Below are 23,741 nucleotides of genomic sequence, written 5' to 3' on the forward strand. Positions count from 1 at the left end.
TTCCACAGAGGGATCTTCCCCAACAAATGTCTAATCTCATCCACCTTATCAGAAGATAAAGGCCATCCTCTTATGTCAGCCGAGATTGGCAAGAGCAGTAGGCTCGGGCTGGGTTAGGGGATGATCAAATTCAGAACTGGTGATGAAGCTTTATTCTGCAGGCCTTAGGAAGCTTGGGAAAGTTTGAACTGGGGACATGACCCCCACAGACTGGGCCAGAAAGGGGGCTGTCCTTACAGCCATTAGCAACAGGAAGAAAGGTCAGGATTCCAGACCCTGGTTTCTATCTTTTAGCTCTGCTCTGCCACTCATTAGCTGTGTGACCTTGGAGAAGTCACTTACCTTCTCTGAGCCTCAGTTAACCCATCCGCAAAATGGGGATAATTCTATCCTCCCTGCCTTACCTCTCAGGATTATGGGGGAAATATGATGAGATGATGAATAGAAAAGGCCTTATAGGAAAAATATAAGGGACTTTGACTCTAGTCCAGGTGATAAGAGCCATGGCGATGAAGAACACCCCACCCACCACAAGAAAAAATTCCCCTGCCCTTTTCTACCTCTTTTCCCCCTACAGCAATGCTGGAATCCCTCCAAGAAGGGTCGGAGAAATCCAGGGATCCCAGAGACAAGAGGGGTCACAGAAGGAATACTGGACATCTGCGTCTTGTCTGTATGACATTTGTGAAGCCTGGCCCCCCGTCCCCGAGACAGCCCCTCTAGCTCTCAGGCAGGCAGCAAGCCAGGGGAAATGGTCAGTATCCATGTCGGGGAGAGGCTGGGTGACAGACAGGGGAGCCAGAGTCAGCATTTCCGAGCCACCACTGTGAGAGGAGTTTCTGGGCAAGAGCAGGGAGGAGGCTGTTGTGGGTGGGAGGTGTTCCCCTGTTGAGTCTCCCCCACCTCCATCCCTCCTGCAAGAGACAATGATGTTACCTTTCATGTGACAACTGTACCTGTGTCACTTTCCTCCTCTGTAAAATGGGGGCGATAGAGCCTCTGACACACCGTGAGTCCAGTTCAGTAAACGTGCCTGTCATTCTCCCACCCTATGAAACCCGGAGGCTCCCAGTGCTGACAGATTCTTCCCCCAATTTTCCACCTGAGTTATTTAAAGAAAAAATCTGAAGGCACTTTCAGGACAGAGCCCAGGCCCTGAGGGCGTTATCCATCTCCTGACAAGGTAGATGAGATCTGTTGTGTGTTGAAGGGGCGGGGGGAAGGAAAGGGGGCCTCTCCGTGGGTCAGAGGTACATGTTTCAGCCTGCTGGCTGGGGAGGGGATGGGGAATACTACTGTTCACCAAGGCTCTTAGAAACAATCCTGGTTCCTTGAGCCTGTGTTGCCTGGAGGAAAGGCTGACCCCTGGGCAATGGACCACAGGGGAGCACTCTTCCCATCACTCGCCACCAGGAATGAAGGACTGACACCTGTTGGTGCCCAGATGCCCTTGTCCACCATCTATGTGGGATAAAAGGTGAAGGATCTGGACACCTGTGTGCAGCTGGAGATGACCAAACTTCTTCACATCTCTGAAGAGAATAGTATGGAAGGATGGGTCTTTCTGGGAAGCCTGAAAGATGGGCTAGTCACCCTCCCCAACCCCAGCTCTTTAGTTCTGGCCAAACTGAACCACTGCTGCTTCTCCCTTCCACGCCTTTTCCCAGGCAGCTCCTGGAGAGCCCTCCCTGAACCAAACGTCCCAATCCAGCTCCGTCCAAGGCCTAGATCAAATGTCCCCTTCTTCCGGAAGCACATTTTGACTGCTGTGCCCCACGCTGCCCCCCCGTTTCTCTGAGCATCAGTTTCCTGTCTCTCTCCAGTGGCAATGTGCACTGTTGACTGTGTCACAGCCAACACCTGCACACATTTATTTATTCCCCTCTGGGGGGCACAGGTGATTGCAGTGGTTTCTGGCACAGGCTCAGAGCTAGGCAAACCTGAACTCAAAGGCCAGCTTTGCCATTTATTAGCCACCTGACCATGGGAGAGTCACTTCTCTCTGAGCCTCAGTTTCCTCTGGAAAATGGGGGCAATAATAGTACCTACTCCACAGAGCTGTTGTTGCAATTAAATGAGACAATGAACATTAAGTGCTCAGCACAGAGCCTGGCACAGCTTGGGAGCTCAGTAATGTGACTTATTTGTTACGGTGACCCTTCAGGCAAGTTCACAGATGAGTTTTCTTTCTTTCTTTCTTTCTTTCTTTCTTCCTTCCTTCCTTCCTTCCTTCCTGCCTTCCTTCCTGCCTTCCTTCCTTCCTCCCTCCCTCCCTCCCTCCCTCTCTTTCTTTCTTTTTTATTTTTAATAATCTGCACTTTTTAAAAAAAAGAAATATTTATTTATTTATTTGGTTGCACCGGGTCTTAGCTGCAGCAGATGGGCTCCTTAGCTGTGGCTGACGGGGTCCCTAGTTGCAGCTCACCGGCTCCTTAAGTTGCAGCACGTGGGCTCCTTAGTTGCAGCCCACGGGTTCCTTAGTTGTGGCATGCAAACTCTTAGTTGCAGCATGCATGTGGGATCTAGTTCCCTGACCAGGGATCGAACCCAGGCCCCCCACATTGGGAGCATGGAGTCTTATCCACTGTGCCACCAGGGAAGTCCCACAGATGAGTTTTCTTTACATCTCCTGAAAAACCTACCACACAGATCCACCTATATATGGAGGTGGATCTGTGTGCAACATAAGGAAGACTTTCTCTACTCCCAGAGCAGAATAACCTGGGCCTGGGCTGTCTCTGCAGACCATGAGCTCCGTGTCACGGAGCAGCATGCAAGTAGATGTAGGATCCACTTGAACTGCTGACAGGAGGCAGTAGACATAGCGATCAGAGCGTGAGCTCTGAAGACAGACTCCTTGGACTTGAACCCCAGCTTCTCTGCTTACTCAATGTGTGACCTTCACTAGCTATGCCTCAGTTTTCCCATCTATAAAATGGGGAGAGTAATGGCACCTACCCAAAGGATTGTCATGAGGATTAAATGAAATAATACATGAAAAACAATAGACCATGCTCAGCATAGAGAGAGTAAGTCAATAAACATTACCTATTGTTATCATTGTTGATATTTGTATTACTATTACTGGAGAGAGGAGTTATGGTGCTTTGCAGGCCTATAAGCTACTCATTCTCCTATAACCCAAGATTCCGCTAACATGTGCGTATGTTCTCATGGCTCTGTCCACTCCGCCTTCTTCTGGTGTTAGCTCTGCTCCTCCATTTGCTACACAGGTAGACAATTGACCCAGGCCGGGCACTATAGGGAACGTCCCTATCCCCAGCAACAATGATTGAACCAATCAGAGTCCTTCCCTTGGGTTGATATATAGATCCTAGAAGAAAAATAGTTCCCTCTTTCTGTTTGGGTTGCTAAGCTGGGGCAGTGGACAGCCAGTTCCTCATAAGGGCAGAGAGGAGAGACAAGCCGTGATGGGAGAGAGATGGAGTGTCTATCTGATTCTTCATCCTTCAGTTCTATGAACTGCCCCAGGATCCACTGAAGTCCACTTTGAAGTTCAAAGCCACTTTGAATAGAGTTTTTGTCATTTGTTTCTGAACAATCCAGGCCCAATTATACAGGCTCTGACCAAGACGTAGTCTGTGCTGGCCATGGGCAGGGCAGGGCAGAGGCAGCATTATGACTGCTCCTGTGTGTTCCAGCACAATCCCTGTCATCTGGGCTGCAAAGGACAGTCCGCAAAGCATGTTCTAAAGAATCATCCTGACCCAATGGCCTTCACACACTGCTTCCCAGAGCCCTGGGAATCTGCAGAGGCACCTCCAAAAACACCCACAGAACAAAGGGCAGTAAGGAGGGCAACAAGATTCTGTGTAAATTGCTGTGAATTCAACCACAGCAGTTCTGTCGCGAATGCGTACGTATCGGGATTCTGCTGCCCCCAGAGATCTGAAATACCTTATTCTAACGGATACTCAGAAGAGTATTAAGAAGTAACCAAGACTGCTGTGTCTACCCCCATTCTCCAAAAAAGAAAACTGAGGCCCAGAAAGGGGAAATGATGAGGCCGAGGCCACAGAGCACGTCAGTGTCAGCGCACGCACTTGCATGCAGGGCTCTGGACTCGCAGGCCAAACGAACGCCACTGCACCAGGCTGCCTGTGAAAATCTATCATCTCTCACATTTCCTGTCTCCTCCGGTAAACTGATGGCAGTTAATATCTAGAGTCTCACCTTTCTCAGCTCTGACTCCTGCAGAGCTGCCTGCCCCTGAGCCTGGCTCCTTGGAGGGCTCCAGAAGCTCAAGGAACTTGTGGAATAAATGTATGAACCAACCGCGACCTTCCCCCTACCGTGTACACATACACTCAGTTCCCCTCCTCCCCACCCATTTGCCCAAACGTCAGGGAAAGCCTGGCAGGCCCCCTCCTGGGAACTCCTAATCCACCTCCTCTGTCCTGGCTGTTCCGTGACTGTGGACAGAGGATTCCTTGTTCACAGTGCTTCCTGCCCAGAGATCTCTGTGGGGCCCATGCGCTGGCAGGAAAGAGTCAACTCACTCCTTTAAACTGGCGTTAAAGCACCTCTGTCCCTACCACCCCCAGGAGCAACATGCTCCCAGCTCTGTTAGGCATCTATTCTACCTGCCCTGGCCTGGCTCAGCCCCACCTCAATGCCCATAGCCTCTGCTTCCTACACATACACACACACATATGCACACACACAGGAGAGTTCCCCTAGGTACAGAGGTGCCTCACATCTAATCAAAAGTAAAAACCAGAGGATTCTAGAATGACAACATCACAGCCCTGGCAGTTGTGCTTTACTAGTAACCCCACAATGACATTTGCATAATACTTCACAATTTCCCAATCAGTATAATTTCATTGGCCCAGTTCCCTCTCCACACCCTCACCCTGCCAGTGTCACGGAACCCGGGAGGTGGAAAGGGGCTCTGACATGTCCCAGGCCAGCAGTTTGCAAAGTGTCTTGCACAGAGCCCAGGACGGGTTTCCGTCATTGTCTGAGGGCTGCTGGTACTGAGGACTTAGCCAATTAAGAGTCCCCCGGCCCACCCCAACTTCGACCACGGCTGCAATCCCACCCCTTTATTGTTTTGTACACTGAGATTCTCTGGGGTTCATTTGAAAAGGGGATTTCACTGCTGGAAAGTCTGAAAGCAACTCATTTACTCTGAGCCCACCTCCCCGCCCTGACAATGTATATATGACCCTGAGGCCAACAGAGAGGGATGTGGCTGCCCCAGGTCACGCAGGAGTCAGTGGCAGAACAGAACGAAAACACCCTCTTCTGAATCTAGTCTACAACCTCACAGTGGTTAAGCAAAAGAAAACAAGGTCTGCAAGTCAGCAGATCCGGCTTCCAGGTCCGAGGCCACCCGTCCCCGGCCATGGTGGACAGATCAGCAATTTGGGCAAAGCGTGCTGCCTAGCACAGAGGTGCTTAATGAATACCCACTGCAGTCCCTCCTCAAAACAAGCCAACACCAGAGATGACCCTCAGCACTGCCCCGCTTTTTCAAACCCACCAGGAATCTGTGGCCTAGACAAACCCTCTCGCCTCCCCAGCAGTAAAATATATTAAAACAGCCTGAGGGCTGAAAGACCGAATTTGTCCAACCTGAGCAAAAGAGCCAGGATGAGGCTGAGCCTCTGTAACACTCACCCCTGCTGCGACCACACCGGCTCCCTGGGGGTAAGGACGGCGGTCAGGCACCTGGAAGGAGGAAACGCTGTTAGCACCTCCGAACTGAGTTCGTGGACCCAGCGTGGAGCTGGAAACTGAGAGGCTGGCATTTGACTCTCTGAGGAACCTTTGGGAAGTTGCTGAACCTGTTACACAGAAAGGCCTGTGTGACGATGCAGAGCAAAAGGGAAAGTAACAAATATGAAACTGGAGCGGCCAGGAGGGGCCAGGCCATGAAGGGCCTTGGAGGCCGAGGTAAAGAATTCAGTCCTGAGTCTAAGAGCAATGAGAAACCATTGACCTGTAGGGTCGAGAATGGACTGGAAACAGGCAAGAGTAGCTTTAGGCATGTGAGTTAGGAGGCTGCTGTGGCTGTCTGGGGACATGTGACAAGGGCCCAGGCTGGGGTGGGGACAGCAGAGCTCGGATGAGGTGGATGGATTCCAGAGCTCTTTCAAGCGGTGGTATCTCCAGACTTCGGCGGTGGACCAGATCTGGGGGGATAAGGGAGAGAGAGGTCTGCCAACCCCTCAGGTGCCTGTTTCATGTCAGTCCCCTGGTCTCCAGCACCCAGGACGAGCCACACCCATTGTTCTCTCAACCTGGCCTATCCTTAACTCAGTTTCCCCATCTGTCAAATAAACATGGTTGGGGACTTCCCTGGTGGCACAGTGGTTAAGAATCCACCTGCCAGTGCAGAGGACATGGGTTCAATCCCTGGTCTGGGAAGATCCCACATGCTGCAGAGCAGCTAAGCCCGTGCACCCCAGCTACTGAGCCTGCGCTCTAGAGCCCATGAACCACAACTACTGAGCCCGCCTCCACAACTACTGAAGCCCGCATGCTCTAGGGCCCATGTGCCGCAACTACTGAGCTCGCGTGCTGCAACTACTGAAGCCCACGCACCTAGAGCCCATGCTCCTCAACAAGAGAAGCCACCGCAGTGAGAAGCCCACACACCACAACGAAGAGTAGCCCCTGCTCGCCACAACTAGAGAAAGCCGGCCCGTAGCAACAAAGGCCCAATGCAGCCAAAAAATAAATTTGAAAAAAATTTAAAAATAAAATAAACATGGTTGGACTCAGGGGTCCCTAAGGTCTTTTTAGCATTAATGTTCTGTTCTGGCCTAATTCACTCACAGAGTATCTAAGCCCCTTTTCAATCATCTTTAAGCCCCAACTGCAGGTCTGGCCTAGTACACAGTGGGCAAGATCATTGGAGGGAGCATCCTCGGGGCCCCTGGAGTCACACACTTAGAACAGTTATCTCCAGGTGAGATGAAGTATTTCCGCTTCACGTAGAACACAAGAACTGAGCAAATAGGAAGACCACCTGGGCTGAGCTTGGAACAGCAGAAGCAGAAGCTGTGTGCCCGAGCAACTTGTTCCTGCCCCCGCTCCAGAGGCCGGTAGGGGCCTCAGGACATTGTCACTGCAGCTGTAACATCCATCACCCAGCGGCTTACGACCTGGTTCCCCATCCACTGTTTCCCAGAGCCCAGGCTCACCCTGGGGGCCAGGTACCGAGGGACCTGGGAGGCAGTGCAGGACAGTGGTTTAAGCTGGGGCTCTGCAGCCATGCAGACCGGTTTGAATTCTGCCCCCACCTCTTTCTAGCAAAGTGGCCTGGGGCAAGTCACCTCACTTCTCTGAGCCTCGGTTTCCTCATTTGGAAAGGAGTCATAGTGTCTGCTTCCAGGGCTAACGGGAGGATTAAATGAGACGCTACATGTGGAGAACTCAGCACAGTTCCCTATCACAACAATCCAGGAGGAGTCGCCATTTACGGATGTGGACACTGGGACCCAGGGAGTTGAAATGACTCACTGAAGATCATTAGAGAATCAGCACAGGGCTGAGACCCAGAGCTCAGGGTCTTAACTGCCCGGTTATATGCTAACCATTTGGGTTCCTCTTTTTTTATTATTTATTTTAAAATTTTATTTATTTTATTTTTGGCTGTGTTGGGTCTTTGTTGCTGTGTGCGGGCTTTTCTCCAGTTGCAGCGAGCGGGGGCTACTCTTCGTTGCGGTGCGTGGGCTTCTCATTGCGGTGGCTTATCTTGTTGCGGAGCACGGGCTCTAGGCACACGGGCTTCCGTAGTTGTGGCGTGCAGCCTCAGTAGTTGTGGCTCGTGGGCTCTAGAGCGCAGGCTCAGTAGTTGTAGTGCTCAGGCTTAGTTGCTCCGCAGCATGTGGGATCTTCCCGGTCCAGGGCTCAAACCTGTGTCCCCTGCATTGGCAGGTGGATTCTTAACCACTGCACCACCCGGGAAGCCCCTGGGTTCCTCTTTTTTAGATGAAGATGTTGAGACAAAAAAATTACAAGTGACTTGACCAGAGCCTCAGAGGGAATTCATGGTAGAAGAAGGATTTGAACCTAGGCCTTCTTGATGAAAAATCCCCTGGTCTCCCCCACGGCTATCCAGAAAGTAGATGTGTGTGGAGAAGCTTCAGATTTCAGGGCCCTTTAAACCTGGAACAGGGACAAATGCAAATCTGGGCAGATGGAGTGAGGGTGGTGGTGAAGCTACCTTGAGAGGAAACCAGAAGGAGCTGGTGAAACAAAAGCCTCTTTCTCAGTGCTCACTGGGGACTGGGCAGGAGAGGAGGGGCTGACAAGCAGGGCCATCCGTCCCGCCAGGGCCGAGCTGAGGGCTGGATCTAAACAAACAGAAACAGTTCCAGCTTGGCCACCAACTTGCTGGCTGATCCTAGGGAGGTCACACACACACATACACACACTCAAGTCTCTGTTTCTTCAACTCAAGAATGAGACAGTTGTATTGAATGGTGTCGAGATCCCTTGCAGTTATAGAAGACTATTCATAACCATTTCTCATAAGCGCCAGACTCCTGGTCAGGCCCTGCTCTCACAAGCCCCAGAGGGGGACTCTTAACGCTGGCTCCAATATTCCTACAATAGGCATGGGAAGTCCTGCATTCAGGTTCTGGCTATATAGCCAGGTCACTTCCCCTCAACAGGCCTCACCTTCCTCATCTATAAAATGGGCACACATCTTTGCCTGATCACCTATAGAACCAGAAGATCCAAGGAGCTACCCCTAAAGGCAAGCAATCCCCACCCCAGCTCCCACCCTCAATCTCTTTTAACTCCTCCTTTCCCTCTGACCCATGTCCCATTTGGACAAATGGAATAACTGAATCCAAGCTGATAGATGCAACAGCACTAGCAACAACTCCCACAACCAGGAGTAGTAGTCACCACTGCCACAGCTAAGACTCTGCCGTGCAAATGTGCAGGCACTGTGCTAAGCGTGCACTTGGATTATATCTCAGGTGATCCCCTCCATCAACGAGATAAATCCCACCCTTAGCCTAGATTTACAGATGATAGACTAAGGTTCAGCAAAGTGAAGTGACTTGCCTAAGGTCACCCACAGAGCAAGTGCATAGCATGGCCACCCAGACAGGGGCTCTTCATCTGACACCAGAAGCCCTGATCTTATCTTTGAGGCTATGGAGTTATTCTGCGTAACATTCCACCATGGAGTGTGGCCCAGGTATGGGGGGTGGTGAGTGGGGGAATATCTCGACTTCACCTTCACCCCCAAACCTCCCCGAATAACTAGGCTCTATTTTCTTGTATGATTATTCAAATGTGTCCAACTCAACTTAGGGTAGAACAGAGCTGTCCAATCAAAACATAATACAAGCCAAATATGTAATTTAAAAGTTTCCAGTAGCCACATTTAAAAGAGTACAAAGGAGTGGGTGAAATTAATTTTAATAGTATATTTCTTTTTTTTTTTTTTTTTTTTTTTTTTTTTTTTGCGGTACGCGGGCCTCTCACTGTTGTGGCCTCTCCCGTTGCGGAGCACAGGCTCCGGACGTGCAGGCTCAGCGGCCATGGCTCACGGGCCCAGCGGCTCCGCGGCATGTGGGATCCTCCCGGACCGGGGCACGAACCCGCGTCCCCTGCATCGGCAGGCGGACTCTCAACCACTGCGCCACCAAGGAAGCCCTAATAGTATATTTATTTAACATGTCATCAATATCAAAAGTATTATTGAGGGAATTCCCTGGCAGTCCAGTGGTTAGGACTCTGCGCTTCCACTGCTGGGGGCCCAGGTTCAGTCCCTGGTTGGGGAACTAAGATCCCACAAGCCTTGAGACCCACCCCCACCAAAAAAGAAAAAATCCAAAAGTATTACTGAAATATTTTACAATCTTTTTTTTCATACTAAGTCTTCTAAATCCAGTGTACACCTTACGCTTACAGCACATCTCGATTCTCACACTAAATTTTCATCAGATATTTACAGTGTCTTAGCCTTGACAATTGAAAAAGTGTTTGCACAAATCTAAGTTCACAAACATACACAGAAGTTTTCCAATAACTGGAATATTCTTTTTAATTTTTAAATTAACTAAAATTAAATAAGATTACAAATTCAGTTCCTCGGTGACACCAGCCACATTCCAAGTGCTCAGTAGTCTCACGTGGCTGGTGGCTACCGTATGGGGCAGCTCTAACAGTCAAGTCCTAGAGGGCGGGACTGGTGGCCTCCCTGGCCCTAAGCCAGAGCTAGGCCTCCCAAAATAAAGTTGAATGTCAATAGAATGGTGTCTACTTATTCCAACCCCCTATGGAGCCTGATATTAATATCGACCTCTGGTGCCTTTATACTTACAGCGCGGGTGACAAAGGGACAGAGTACCCATTGCTCAGATGGCACTATGGCTCCGAGAGATGGGCCATCACTCCAAGGTCCCCCAGGTTTGACCCACAGCCTGTCTGACTTGGAAGCCTAAGCTCTGTCCCTAAAGCTTGGCAGGGGCCCGGTCTGGGGCTCAGGCTTCTAGCCTTTGCCACTAAATTCCCTCCTGTCCCAGTCTAAATGGCAAAGAATGGCCCCTAACAGGATAACCAGTGAAGAGGGGAAAGGGAAGGAAGTGGCATGGGCTGCACTGGGTGACGGTCCTGCACACAGGGCTTAGGCCGCTAGGGTACAATTCCCAACCCTCCCCACCCCTACCCAGCAGGAGGCAAAGCCAGCAAGTTTCACTGGCTGCCTGCCCTCTGGGTTGGGTCTCCTAGGCTCGGCGCCATGCCCTCCCCCACATCTCGCCCAAGAACACTCACCCAGAGGCCCCTGGACTAGGGCCAGAGCCTGTACTCACCTCCCAGGGTCACCTCAGCTGGAGTCAAGGGAAAGGATCCAAGGGGCAGTCCACCTCTCACCCCCCGGGGAGGAGGGGAGGAGCAGGCCCTGGCGGCAGATTCCAGAGTAGGGACAGGGTGGCAGGTATAGGCCAGAAAAACCTGGGCAGCTCCACCCCTCTCCTGGGGGGCACAGCTAGCAGTCAGCCCTCTCCCTGCAGCCTAACCAGGTGAAACTCTCGCCAGTTATTAGGTTTAACAATTAACTCTGATTGGTTTCCATTTCAGCAGGAGGCAATTCCAGCAAAAAGTACCATCTGGGGCTTCCCTGGTGGCTCAGTGGTTGAGAGTCCACCTGCCGATGCAGGGGACACGGGTTCGTGCCCTGGTCCGGGAAGATCCCACATGCCGCGGAGCAGCTGGGCCCGTGAGCCATGGCCGCTGAGCCTGCGCTCCGGAGCCCGTGCTCCGCAACGGGAGAGGCCACAACAGTGAGAGGTCCGCGTACAGCAAAAAAATAAAAAATTTAAAAAAAAAGTCCCATCTGGGGTAGATGGACTTGGAAGGGGATAGAGGGGAAGGGCTTGGTGTGAAGGGAGAAAGGGGTGTTTAGTGAAGCAACCCACTTCCTCCTTCTGGTCCCAACCTACCAGTGTGGGGCAGCTAAGGGGTGACAGCATAAGTTCTATAAGGTCACAGACAGCTCCTGGCACATAGTAGGTGCTCAATAAATATTTCTAATTAACAAATAAGGGGGTGGAGTGATGGAGGAGAAATGAAGGAAGGCAAAAGTTCACTTGTCCTGGGTCCTTGCTGAGACCAAGCTGGGCTGAGAACCAGGAGGGCAGCCACCCAGGACATGCCAGGAAATGGCTTTGAAGTCCCCCAGCCCTGGCGCTGCTCTTCCTAGCTGTGACCTTTGCAGCCCTCATTCTTCCCCATAAACAAGGGGTGACAGATAACACTACGGTATCACCTACAGGGCTGTACAAGGCCAGGCCCAAGAGGCTGGGATGCTCTGTGCCGCTGTAATATAGTCTTGTCTCTCGCTGCTTGGCAACAGCCTCCTCTTCTCAGGCCACCCCCTGAACTCCCCCACATCCCAATATTCCCCTGGATCCCACCTATGTGGCCCTTTTTCCTTTCCGGGAAGGAAAGCCCGGGATGATGACGGCTCCAGCCCACTCACATCCTACTCACCTGGGATCACACACACACCCTGGCAACCGACGGCTCCTAATTTGGCATTTGTTTGTCATTTACACCCCTCCTTGGGCCCCCTCCTCGGGCCCCCTCCTCACCCTCTTCCCCTAACCCAGGCCTACAAACGACAAAAGCCCACACCAGGCTGGAGCAAAACTCACTGTGGCCCGTTCACTCTGCGTCCTTGGGCGGGGCCTCCCGCTTCTGGACCTCTGCTTCCCATCTGTGTAATGTGGTGGTGAGGGGGCGTGGATTAAGAGATCGCTTCTCCAGATATTTAGAGATTCTGACATTTCTGGGATCAGTTTGCGTTTTAACTTCAGACAGACCAGAGTTCAGATCCTGGCCAGGGAAACAGGCAGCCTTGATATTACGAGAAAGACTCCGAGAACAGGCCCGCAGATGCCCGGAGCTACAGCTCACCCCTGAGCATTCTCAGCTCAAGCCTGGGCAGAGGGACAAAGGCCCTGAGGGCTCACTGGGCTCTCCTACCTCCACCATAAATCCCCAGCTTTTTATTTCTGCCCCACCTTTCCAGTCTTCTCTCTGTCGTTCTCAGTAGCGGCATCATGAGCTACCATTCCCCCAATTTCTTCTTGGTGAAACAAGGCTTGAAGCTCCCCCTCCATCTGGGGTGCTGACCCTAAGGCCCTTCTAAGTGGAGGTTCTAGAGCTGCCTCGCCTTCCACTCTGCCCTTTCCTGCATCCTGCCCGCATCGCTCCAAGAATGCGCCCCACTTTCCCATGCCTGGCCTGGCGCTCGCCTCCTTTATCTCCACAGGGAATACCTGTCTCCCTGCTCCCCACGGCCCCCTCCCACTTCTTGCCCATCCAGCTCAAACCTCCAGCACGGAGTCTACACTGATCACTCACTCCTCAAGTCACTCAGCCATGTCTCTCCCAGACACTGCTCCCCAGAGGAGAGGCTTACCAGCCCTATGTGACCTTAAGACCCTGCAGACCAAGGAACTCCTGCAATTATTTGTCTCTGTCCCTCACCCTTGCCCCCCAGCACCGTGAGAACACAGTAGGTGCCTGCTAAAACAACGATAATAACCATTACCTGAAAAATAATGAATTATAATTGCTTATTGACCATTCATTCTTTACAATGCTCAGATCTCAGCATTTTACATGTATCATTTCAGTTCATCCTCCCAAGCCCCCCATAGACTTGTCATTCCTACCCCTTTGTCTTCAACTGAGGAAATTGAGGCTCAGAGAGGTGAAATGATTTGCCCAAGGTCACATAGCCAGGAGATGGCAGACCTAAGCCTGGAATTTAAGTTCTTATCCACCGCCCTACTTGGCCTCCCTCCAATCCACACATAAAGGAGGGGATATGTGAGAAGCTGTGACCTGCCAGTGATGGGGCTATGGGGGTCCCATAGAAACCAGCCCAGCCCAGGGCCAGAGGCAGATTCCATAAATAAAACTTCACAACCTTCTATTGCGTACCTACTCTGTGCAAAGCCCTATGCTAGGTGCTGGGAGCACAGAATATTACATGAGACATCTGGAACTCACAATCTAGCAAGAGAGACAAGCCACGTCCCAGGATAAAGTCAAGAGCAAGCAGAACTTGTCCCCAGAGGAGACCCGATAAGGTGCTAAGGGAATGCAGAGGACAGAAAGACAAATCTCCCTGTGGGGTTGGGGACGGGAGGGCTCACAAGGCTTTGGGGGACAGAGGTTGGCATCTGAGCTGAGCCTTGACAAGGCAGGCAGGATTTCAACAGTGACTGGGGAAGGACGGGGTGTGGCATTCCTGGCAGAGATGAACCCAGGAAGTTGGGGCAAAGACACAGGTAAGCACTGGGCGTGTCCCAGGAGCCACAGCAAATGCATTCTCCAAGCCCCTCCCCTTGGCACTGGTCCCAGGTGTCTGGCCCTGAAGAGAGGCCACCATGAGCGTCCCCAGACTCCCAGGCAGCTGATTCATTCTGGTAAGCGGGCGTGGAAAGGGAGAGAGTGCTGAGTGCCTGGGCGCATGGTCTGCCAGAAGGGGCTCAAGGGGCTAGAATCCAGGCTCTGTACAGACTCTCTCAAGATGGGAGATGCTGAAGGGAGGAAGTGGCCCCACCAGAAGTGGGTGATGCTGGGGAGGAAACAAGGAAAGGGGCAAAGACTGTGAATTGGGCAGCAGGAGACCTGGCTTCCAGAACTACAGATCAAAGCTGCGTGGGACCTTGGGCTTATCCTGTCCAACCCTCATTTTTACAGCTGGGAAAACTGAGGCCCAGATAGGGGAAGAGACCGGTTCGCAGTCCCTTCGCAGCAGAACCAGCCATGTGCTGAGAGGTAGGAGAAATCTGCCTTCAATGCTTCACTCTGCCATGACCCCCCAGCGACCTTCTCCAGTCATTAGGCTCCCACTCAACAAAACAGCCCTGAAGTCGGCAGTTCTGAACTTTTCTGGGTCGTGACTCAGAGACTCACGTGGTGCCTGTGGATCCTTTCCCAAGGACAGGGAACACTCTGAGAATTGTGCATGCCGTTTCGGAAGTTCACAAACATCTGAGACCAGCGTTCCCCGAGGGCAGTCTGAGAACCCTCTGTGTCCCAGTCACCTCGACGGGAACCTATTAAAACAGGCTGATTCCAGGGCCCCCACCACGTGGTGCTCAGCCGCTCTCCTTTTAGCTGGTTCACAGATTGAACATAGAGAGGGCTCTGTGGCTAGAAGTTTTAAAGCCACTGCTCATTAATCAAGGTCCTTTCTGGTTGAGCCACCTGCTCAAGCTGGCCCTGGTCATGGTCATGGTCGTGGTGAGGGTGAGAGGAGGCCCAGCAAGCTGACTGCAGCTGGCTAGGTTCTGAATTGACGTTCTGAGATCAGCAGCCCTGCCTGGGAGAGAGTCCGGACTCCTGGGCTGCACTTGGGGCGGGAGGAGGGTTCCTATCAACCCCAGCCTAAAGGCTCTTTTCCTCTCTCCAGACTCTCACTCCAGCCCTCAGCCAGGTCCGGCTCCCTTCCTTTTCCTTTCTACACAACTCTGCTCCTGAATCTCCGTTTCCTGGCTGCAGCCTCTGCCTCCCTCCCCTCCATCACCGAGCCTGACAGAGGACCTCCAAGCCCCCAAGCACCCTTCTGAGGAGATAAAACTATCATGCTTTGCAGATGATAAGCTCATTTAATTGGGAGACTCAAGATAATCAATGAAGAACTGAGGTGGCCAGTGACAAAACAACATCTAAAGAAAAAGCCAAGCGCCTGCAGTCCTGCCCTGTTACCTGCTCTTGACGCAGCATCTCTCCAACAGGTGGGCAGCTGCCTAGAACCAGAGGGGCTCAGAGCCTTGTCCTTCCTGGTAGGAAGGCCAGTCCCTGATGGGGTGACAGCATAGGTTTAGGAAGCAGGAGACCCCACTCTCTGAGCCAAGAATCTGTTCTCCAAATTTGAGCAAGTGTGCATCCCTCTGTGGACCCCTAAACGTTCTCACAGCCTCCATCCGGGGCAGTATAGGAAAGACTCCAGACCACCTGTGGGCTTTGGCTAGATCTGGCTTTAAATCCAACTGTGCCACTTGCTGGCTGAGGACTGGGTAGGCCTTGGGCAAGTTATTTAGCCTCCTTTAATAAAGTGGGGACCGTAATCTCTGCCTCACTGGGTAGTTGCAAGGATTAAAAGACGTAAGGCGCATAAACCACTGAGCACGGGGCCTGGCACATGGTGAGCCAATAAATGTAAGCACTTGTTTATCAGTCACCAGAGCGAGCCTCTGACGAGGAAGACTCTAGGCTTTCTAATTCTTAGGTGGCCTCAAGCAACCCCCAAACCACCCACCGGAACTGGGTCTGGAGGCTTTATCTTTAGAGCTTTAACCCAGAGAGATGATGGGGAGAGAGAGGAGGGGGAGGTAGGGGAAGGGAGAGAAAGAAGACTGAGAAGAGGAGGGAGGAAGGGAAAGGAAAATCAAGGGTGGGGGCGGCCTGGCTTCCCCAGCTTGGGGGAAAGGAAGATGACTTCAGGGAAGCTGCCAACACAGGATAAGCCTTCTCTCCTTCCCGGAGCCTCCCCAGGCCCGCCAAGGCAAGGCTTAAAGGGACACAGTCTGCTGAGAAGCACCGCCCTGGCTGTCAGCAGGGACACTGAAGCCTTGGGTTACCTCCAGGCTCTGGCTCCCCACGCGGCTGCTGCCTGCCCGTGACGGCCTCCTCCCCTGGAGCAGGCAGAGACGGCCAGAGCCGGGCTGAGAACAAAACCACTTGCCCATTCAGCCTGCAGAGGCACTAGTCGCTCACTTAGGACTCAGGGACCCCCTTGTGGATTCTGATCCTGACTCAGCAGGACTCCCCCCACTGGGTCCCCACCTCAGGGTCCCATGCGGAGCCCTCTCCAGGCCTCTACCTGCCCCAAGGTCCTGCTTCGGAGGCTGAAGTTGCGACTAGGGAAAAAGCACCATTCAGACTCTAAACAGGAACCACAAACGAGGTGTTCCGATTGCCACTGACCAGCTGTGTGACCTGAGGGGTGTCACTTCCCTCAGAGCATGTTTCCTTCCTCTGGCTAATGAGGGCAACGGAGGACGAGGAGTTTCTCTAAGGTTCTCCCAACTCCGACAGCAGCTATCCTGCTGGTAGGATACCTTGGAGCACAAAGGGGCAAAGAGGACTTGCCTCAGAAGAGGAGTGTGCCGAGCTGGGCTCTGCTGAGAGTGCCGTGGATGTGGCAATGGCCAAGGGTTATTATGAAGATGACGATTATAATTTAAAAACACAGCCACAAACTCTAAAGCAGTTTACAAAGAGCTTTCTCATTATCCCCTGGGATTCACAATCTGGTGACTTAAGTAGAGCTGGACGATGATTATTCATATTTGGCAGATAAGGAAAGTGAAGCAAGATTTAAGTGGCTTGTGACTTCCCTGGTGGCGCAGTGGTTAAGAATCTGCCTGCCAATGCAGGGGACACAGGTTCGAGCCCTGGTCCAGGAAGATCCCACATGCCGCGGAGCAACTAAGCCCAGGCACCACAACTACTGAGCCTGCGCTCTAGAGCCCGTGAGCCACAACTACTGAGCCCATGTGCTGCAACTACTGAAGCCCGCACACCTAGAGCCCATGCTCTGCAACAAGAGAAGCCACCACAATGAGAAGCCTGTGCACCGCAACGAAGAGTAGCCCCCACTCACCACAACTAGAGAAAGCCCGCACATAGCAACGAAGACCCAACACAGCCAAAAATAAATAAACTAATTTAAAAAAAAAAAGATTTAAGTGGCTTGTCCAGGCTACTAAGTGTAGAGAAGGGGGAGTCAAAGCAGAAGCAGTAATTACGGGGTGCCTGCTGTGCGTCACCTCACTAGGCTCACTCATTTCTGTTATCTTGACCAAGTGTCACCACCACAACCCGGCACTGCAGGTGCTACTGTCCCCGTTTCAGAGAAGAGGACACTGAGGCTGAGAAAAAGCCTCATGGCTGCTCCATTGCAAAGCCTGGATTGGGACCTGGGCTTGTGGGACTCCAAGACCTGCAGTCTTTTCCATCTTCCTGTATGTACTGAGTTGAATAGTGTCCCCCCAAATTCATGTCTACACAGACGCTCAGAATGTGACCTTATTTGGAAATAGAGTCTTTGCGGAAGCAATAAGTTAAAATAAAATGAGGTCATGCTGGATACGGGTGGGTCCTAAACCCAAGATGACTGGTGTCCTTAGAAGAAGAGATGACACAGAGACACACCAGAGAAAGGGAAGAAAGCCATGTGACAACAGAGGCAGATGCAGCTGCAAGCTAAGGAGCTCCAAGGATTACTGGCCGCCACCAGAAGCTAGGAGAGGGGCACAGAACAGATGCCCCTGCCACCCACCTCAGAGCTTTCAGAGGGAACCAACATTGCCAACACTCTGCTTTCTGACTTCTAGCTCCACACTGCGAGAGAATAAATTTCTGCTTTTTAAGGACACCCAGATTGTGGTATTTCAATAAGCAGCCCTAGGAAATTAATACACAGTGAGTCCATTGAGCAGCAGACCTGAGACTCTTAAATTCCATTTTTCAGATTCCCACTCATTAGGCAGCCTTGGAGGTTAATGGAGTCCTGGGGCCCATGGAGGAGTCCTTCTCATCTCTCCTTCACTTCCCTGGTTCAGGCTGGCCTGAAGTCCATCAACTGGGCTTCTTCCATGTCCCAGGTGTCTAGCCATCCCACTGGGCCCTTCCATCGTGCACATAAGTACCCTTTGAGCCCCGCCTCCAGACGGACCATCCTCCCCCTCCACCCAGGCCAGCCTCTACCACCACCTGGAGAGCTGTGGTTTTGAAATGCAAATTCGATCCTTCCTGGCTAGCTTAATCTTCTTCCCTAACTCTTCACAACCTGTAGGACCCAGGCTTTTCAGCCTGTGCCAGATCTGGCCTCAAATTCCTCTTTATCTCCAGCCACTCACCCCACCTGTCCCCACCCCTCACCGCCTTCTGCTCCAACCACATGGAACTATTTGTATTTCCCCTAACAAGTCATGGTGCCTTTGCACATGCTGCTCCAACTACCTGGAAAATAAAATCCAGCCCAACCACATTTTCCTCCATGAACAGCCATACCTTGCCACCTTGTACATTGTCCATCTTTACAGGTCTGCCCTGCACACTCAGCCTGGGAACACTGTTGTATTCATTTCTGTCACTGTAGGCCTAGGGCCCAGTATAAAGGCATTCAAGAATGTTGAACTGTGGAGTAGCCATAACAGTAGCAATTGCTACCATTTACCAAATATTTACTATGTGCTCAGCACTGTGCCGAGCATTCCACGTATGTTACTTCATTTCACTCTCAAGACAACCCTTTGAAACGGATGCTATTACTGATCCTGTTTTACAGGTGAGAAAATGAAGACATGAAGTCACTTGTCCAAGTCCACACAACTAGTAGGTAGCGAAGACAGTGCTCCATACTCTAGCGCCAGTGCTGGTAACCGATGTTAGGTACACCATCCATCCTAATACCCTCATTTTACAGACGAGGAAACAAGCAAGAAAGGAAGAGTGACTTGCCCACAGTCAGGTATCAAGATGTGGACCTAGATCTTTAGATTCCTTATTCAATGTTCTTCCTCTTCTCATTCTTGCAGGATCTTAATCCAGGAGGACACAGAAAACAAGGTAGGCTGTATCTCCTAGAGAGCTTTTTCCCGTCTCCCCTAGAGCAGAGCCCAGCATAGGCCTGGCCACACAACAGGGGCTCAAATCTATAGCCAGGCGACTTAGCAGTAAAAAAAACCAGATGAATCTACTTCAACAAAGTCTGAAGACTGGGGACTTCCCTCGTGGTCCAGTGGTTAAAAATCCACCTTCCAATTCAGGAGACGCAGGTTCGATCCCTGGTTGGGGAACTAAGATCCCACATGCTGCGGGGCAACTAAGCCGCGCACCACATCTACTGAGCACACGCCACAACTAGAGAGCCTGTGTGCTGCAACTACAGAGCCCATGCGCTCTGGAGCCCACACGCCACACTAGAGAGAAGCCCGCGTGCTGCAACTAAGATCTGACGCAGCCAAAAAAGAAAAGTATGAAGACTGCTTAGATATTACAATGTCAGGCCTCGAGAGGACAAAGGGTATCCTTTAATACCATCTCCCATATTAGAAAGTCAACCATTCAACAAATTTATTGAACACCAGTCATAAGCCAGACATGGTGTGGTGGCACTAGGAAGACTGATAAGCAAGTTTGTGCCCAGATGGCATTTTCAATCCAGTGAGGAGAGACAAACAACTAACAAGTTCATGTATAATTACTTATCTCATAAGTGTTATGAAATACAGGGAGCTATAAGAAGGTATAACAGGAAAAACTGAGTTATCTTAAAGGAGTTGTTGGTGAAGGCTCCCCTGAGAAAGTGATTCTTCAGTTGAAATCTGAAGAGTGGGAGTTAACCAACATAAGAAGCAGGGGGGGCTTCCCTGGTGGCGCAGTAGTTGAGAGTCCGCCTGCCGATGCAGGGGACACGGGTTCGTGCCCCGGTCCGGGAAGATCCCATGTGCTGCGGAGCGGCTGGGCCCGTGAGCCATGGCCGCTGAGCCTGCGCGTCCGGAGCCTGTGCTCCGCAACTGCAGAGGCCACAACAGTGAGAGGCCTGCGTACTGAAAAAAAAAAAAAAGAAGCAGGGGAAGGGTGTGGTAGACGGAGGGAACAGCATGTGCAAAATCCCAGAGGCAAAAGAGCTCCTGCTGCCTAGATGAACTAAAAGAAGGCCAGAGTGACTGGCTGCTAGAGAGGTGGGCAGGCCTTGTAAATCAACGTAAGAAATGGAGAAACGAAGCAGAGCAGGGAAACCCCTTGCTCAGAACCTAGCCCAGAGCAGATGCTGTCAACAAGTCATTGAATTATTTTGTGAAGGCGTGATTTGTCCAAGATCACAAGGAAGACCTGGGACTTGAAGCCAGAACCTCTACTTGCCAGGTTAGGGCTGTCAGCTACTTCAGGTATGTGTGTGGAAGGGGGCAGGAGATGCTTTCCAGGTGTTTCATCCTATAGGAGGTTCCAGCTCCCTGCCTGCACCTCTCTTGAGCTCTAATGTGAATCAGGATTTCCTGTGTTTGTTAAAACATAGACTGCTGGGCCCCACCCCCAGAGTTATTGATTCAGTAGATCTGGCGGGAGCCCCAAGAATTTGTATTTCTAACTAGATCCTAGGTAACCCTGCTGCTGCTGGTGGGGTGACCATACTTTGAGAACCACTGCTCTAGACTAGAATATACGAGGGCAAGGAGGAGTGGTGAGTGGGGCCCATGGCCAGGATCCTTGGGAGCTAAAAGGGTAGATTCCTAAATCTGGGTAACCTAAAAGGGTAGATTCCTAAATGTGGGTAACAATGAGACAAACTCTAGCACTCTGAGAAAGGGAAGGGGACTCAAAGTCTCAGAATCCAGCCTACTAGCTGCTCAGCTAGGGAAACTGAGGCTTAGGGGGTTTAGACCCTTATATAAGAGAAGCTCAATAAAAATGTGTTGAGTGAACAGGTAAAAACATGAAAGGTTTGACCAAAGTCCAAAGGAAACCCCTGCACCAAATTCCAGGGCTCCTGAGCTGCAGACCAGAGCCTTTCCTGCCCTGGGAAAGGGATTCAGGAAAGGGGACAGCAAGCTCAGCTTTCCCCCAGCTTCTGCTGCCTTCAGTAGGGAAACATTTTTAAAATTGCAAAAATCTGCTGTTGGCCCCCAATCCTATCACCCATCCACCCTCCTTCCTTTCACACTCCCAGCTCCCTCCCTTTACACTCCAAATCCTGTGCACTTTATCCTGGCAAGCTGAGTAGCAGAGGGGGAGGTGAAGTTCTAGGGAAGAAGAACTGGAAGTGGAGGGTGAATTCTTACACTTGGATAGCCTTCTTCCAGAACACTTCCTTCCTCTTGTAAGAGTCTCGGTTTCTATCCTCATATCCAGTCTAATCCCAGTCTACCTACATTTCAGTAACAGCATCTGAAACCCACAAAGCCGGGGGCTAAATTTCCAAACCACCTTTTCACCCAGTTTTTCTAAAATAGGGTGGCCCTGGACAAAATTTTTCTATCCTATCCCAGTTGGCAGCAAAATGCCACTTATCTTGCAAACCCACATGCACAGACTCACTAACATACAAACAGTTATGTGTACATAAAAACAAATATACTAAAACTCATTAAGAAACACATACACATAGACTTCAAGAGATGCATTATTCACTGTTCACTGATAAAATACATCTGCACCCCCAAATGCACAAGAAACACACACATGCACACATCTCCAAATGCATGCGCTGCACCGATACATGAAGAACGGAGTAAGACACACCCAGAGACCTCTCTCAAAGTAGACATCTGAGGGGGCGTTCCTTGGGGGGGGGCACTGGCCCTTTAAGAGAGTGGTTCTCCCTCCTCCCTTCAGGGCACCTAAGGTGCGGCTCTACCCCAGGGAGCTGGGAGGGGTGAGGATGGGAGTGCGGCTGAGCTGGCCAGGCCCAGTCTGGCTCTGGCCGACTGTCCCCGCACCACGACAGGAAATGGATCCCTGAACCGACTGGGTCACCAGCCTGGGGACCGCTGTCTCCACCATCACCAACACACACACCCGGGCTCCAGGCAGGACACGCCCTCCGCTCCAGCGGGCCCCTCTGTCAGCCCGGCTCCCTCCGGCCCCCGGGGTGTGGCCGCCCACCTGCCGGCAAGGAGTCTAGGCCCAGCGGGGACGCTGCCGCCGCCCTCTGCCCCGGCCAGGTGCCCGGTTCCCGGCGACGGCAGCGCTTCGGCCGCCGCCCCCACCCCTTCCTCCAGGCTGTGCGGAGACAAAGCCGCGCACACGCACACGGGGGCTACGCGGGGCTACGCGGGTGCACACCCGCCCTCACACGCGCACACACGGGGACTCACAGTGGCGCGCGCGCACACACACACACTCCGCCACAGGTTCCAGCCACAAGCGAAGCCACTGGCACACACCCTCATCCAAATGTACACGCACTCGGCTACACATTCAGACACACCCTCTCATAAACACATTCACGCATAGACGCGCGCACACACACCGCCCAGCCCAGACGCGCGGAGACACACAGGGCACACACCCTCTCACACACACACAGATGCACACCCGCTGCACACACGCACGCGCGCACACACCGATCATCCACTTGCACAGACCCACGGGCACACGCGCGCTCACACCCAGCACACACCCGGCGACATGGACCCCGACACACATACCGCGCCAGCACTGAAACGCACAAACCGAGGCCCGGGGCTCCCGGCTCGGGCGCCCGCCCCCCGCCTCCCGGCTCACGCGCCCGCCCCCCGCCTCGGTGCTGTCCAGCCCCCCGGAGCCTGCCCGCCGGCCTGTCAGTGCTCGAGGACGGGAAACCGAGCCTGGAGCCCTCGGTGATCACCCTCCCCACACACACCAGCCCAGACGCGGCGGGGTCCCCGGGGCCCGGAGGAGGCGGCTAACCTGGCTGCGGCGGCGCGGCTTCCGGGCGCTGTCTGTCCTCGGTCGGTCTGTCCCGCGGCCGCTCGGCGGGCTCCGAGGCGCACTTGAGCTGCGCACAAATGCCCCGCTCGCTCGCTTGCTCGCTAGCTCCCTCCCTCCCGCGGCGCAGCCCCCTCTCCGCCCGCCCCCTTCACCCGGTCTCCCCCCTCCGCCCCGCCCCGGCCGGCTCCCCAAGAGGAAGCGGCGGCGATCCCGGCCGCCGCGGCAGCCACGGGCGAGCGAGCTAGCAACCCGGAGGAGCGCCGCCTGAGCCGGGGCCGCGCGTAGGGAGGAGCCGCGCGGGCCCCTGGGGAGAGGAGGAAAGGAGGGGGCTGAGCCCTGCGAGCCCGCCTGGCGCTGGTGACCCGCCGCCCGCTCCCCAACGTGGGCCGGCGCCTACCTGTGTCGCCGCGGAGCTCGGAGGCTGGGGCGAGCGGCGGGGCGACGAAGAGGAGACCCCACCCTGGGCCCCCTCGCCCTTCCCGTCCCAGCCCGGTGGGCTCGGGCCCCGCCCCCCGCCCCCTCCTGGTCCCAGCCAGCGCCAACCTCGGTTTTCCCTGGCCCAGACGCCTCGGCTCTCGGCCCGGTGCCCCGGGCTAACCCCACGGCCCGGCGCCCAGCTCGCCGGCCTCCTCCACCTCCAGCCCTGACCTGGCCGACGCCCACCCGCCTCCCCGCCGCCCTCCCATTGTTCCCGCGGCCCGAGCTCGAGGAAGACCGCGCCGCGCATTCCAACCCCACCTCAGGTGGCGATACCTCTGGACCCTTGGGGAGGGGACCCCCAAGGGCTGGACCCTGGC

The 23,741-nt window shown here is 53.1% G+C and overlaps 1 protein-coding gene and 1 long non-coding RNA gene across 7 annotated transcripts in view; one reads left to right on the top strand and one right to left on the bottom strand.

Annotated features, from left to right (window-relative positions):
• The window catches only part of EPB41L1 (erythrocyte membrane protein band 4.1 like 1), a 127,281-nt gene extending 103,921 nt beyond the window's left edge, over nucleotides 1-23,360 (bottom strand). Inside the window, exons 1-3 of one of the 5 annotated variants that reach the window (XM_049699322.1) lie at nucleotides 23,342-23,360; nucleotides 22,924-23,011; nucleotides 5,647-5,697 (exon numbers count right to left, since the gene is read on the bottom strand). The gene's annotated coding sequence lies outside the window, so the exon portion shown is untranslated. Of the gene's footprint in view, nucleotides 1-956; nucleotides 1,103-5,646; nucleotides 5,842-22,923; nucleotides 23,080-23,341 lie in introns of those variants that run through there. The other 4 variants (XM_049699321.1, XM_033433644.2, XM_049699320.1 and 1 more) reach the window with 4 other exon arrangements.
• On the top strand, nucleotides 12,528-17,902 carry LOC117202466 (uncharacterized). Of its 2 annotated transcripts, XR_004484824.2 has the most exons (3): nucleotides 12,528-13,940; nucleotides 14,218-14,295; nucleotides 14,933-17,902. It is a non-coding gene; the product is annotated as an uncharacterized LOC117202466 (long non-coding RNA). The 2 variants fall into 2 exon arrangements; XR_004484823.2 differs by having other exon boundaries at nucleotides 12,528-14,295.
• Nucleotides 23,361-23,741: the final 381 nt, after the last annotated feature.

This window comes from Orcinus orca, chromosome 16 (assembly GCF_937001465.1).
Source record: "Orcinus orca chromosome 16, mOrcOrc1.1, whole genome shotgun sequence".
Taxonomy (NCBI): domain Eukaryota; kingdom Metazoa; phylum Chordata; class Mammalia; order Artiodactyla; family Delphinidae; genus Orcinus; species Orcinus orca.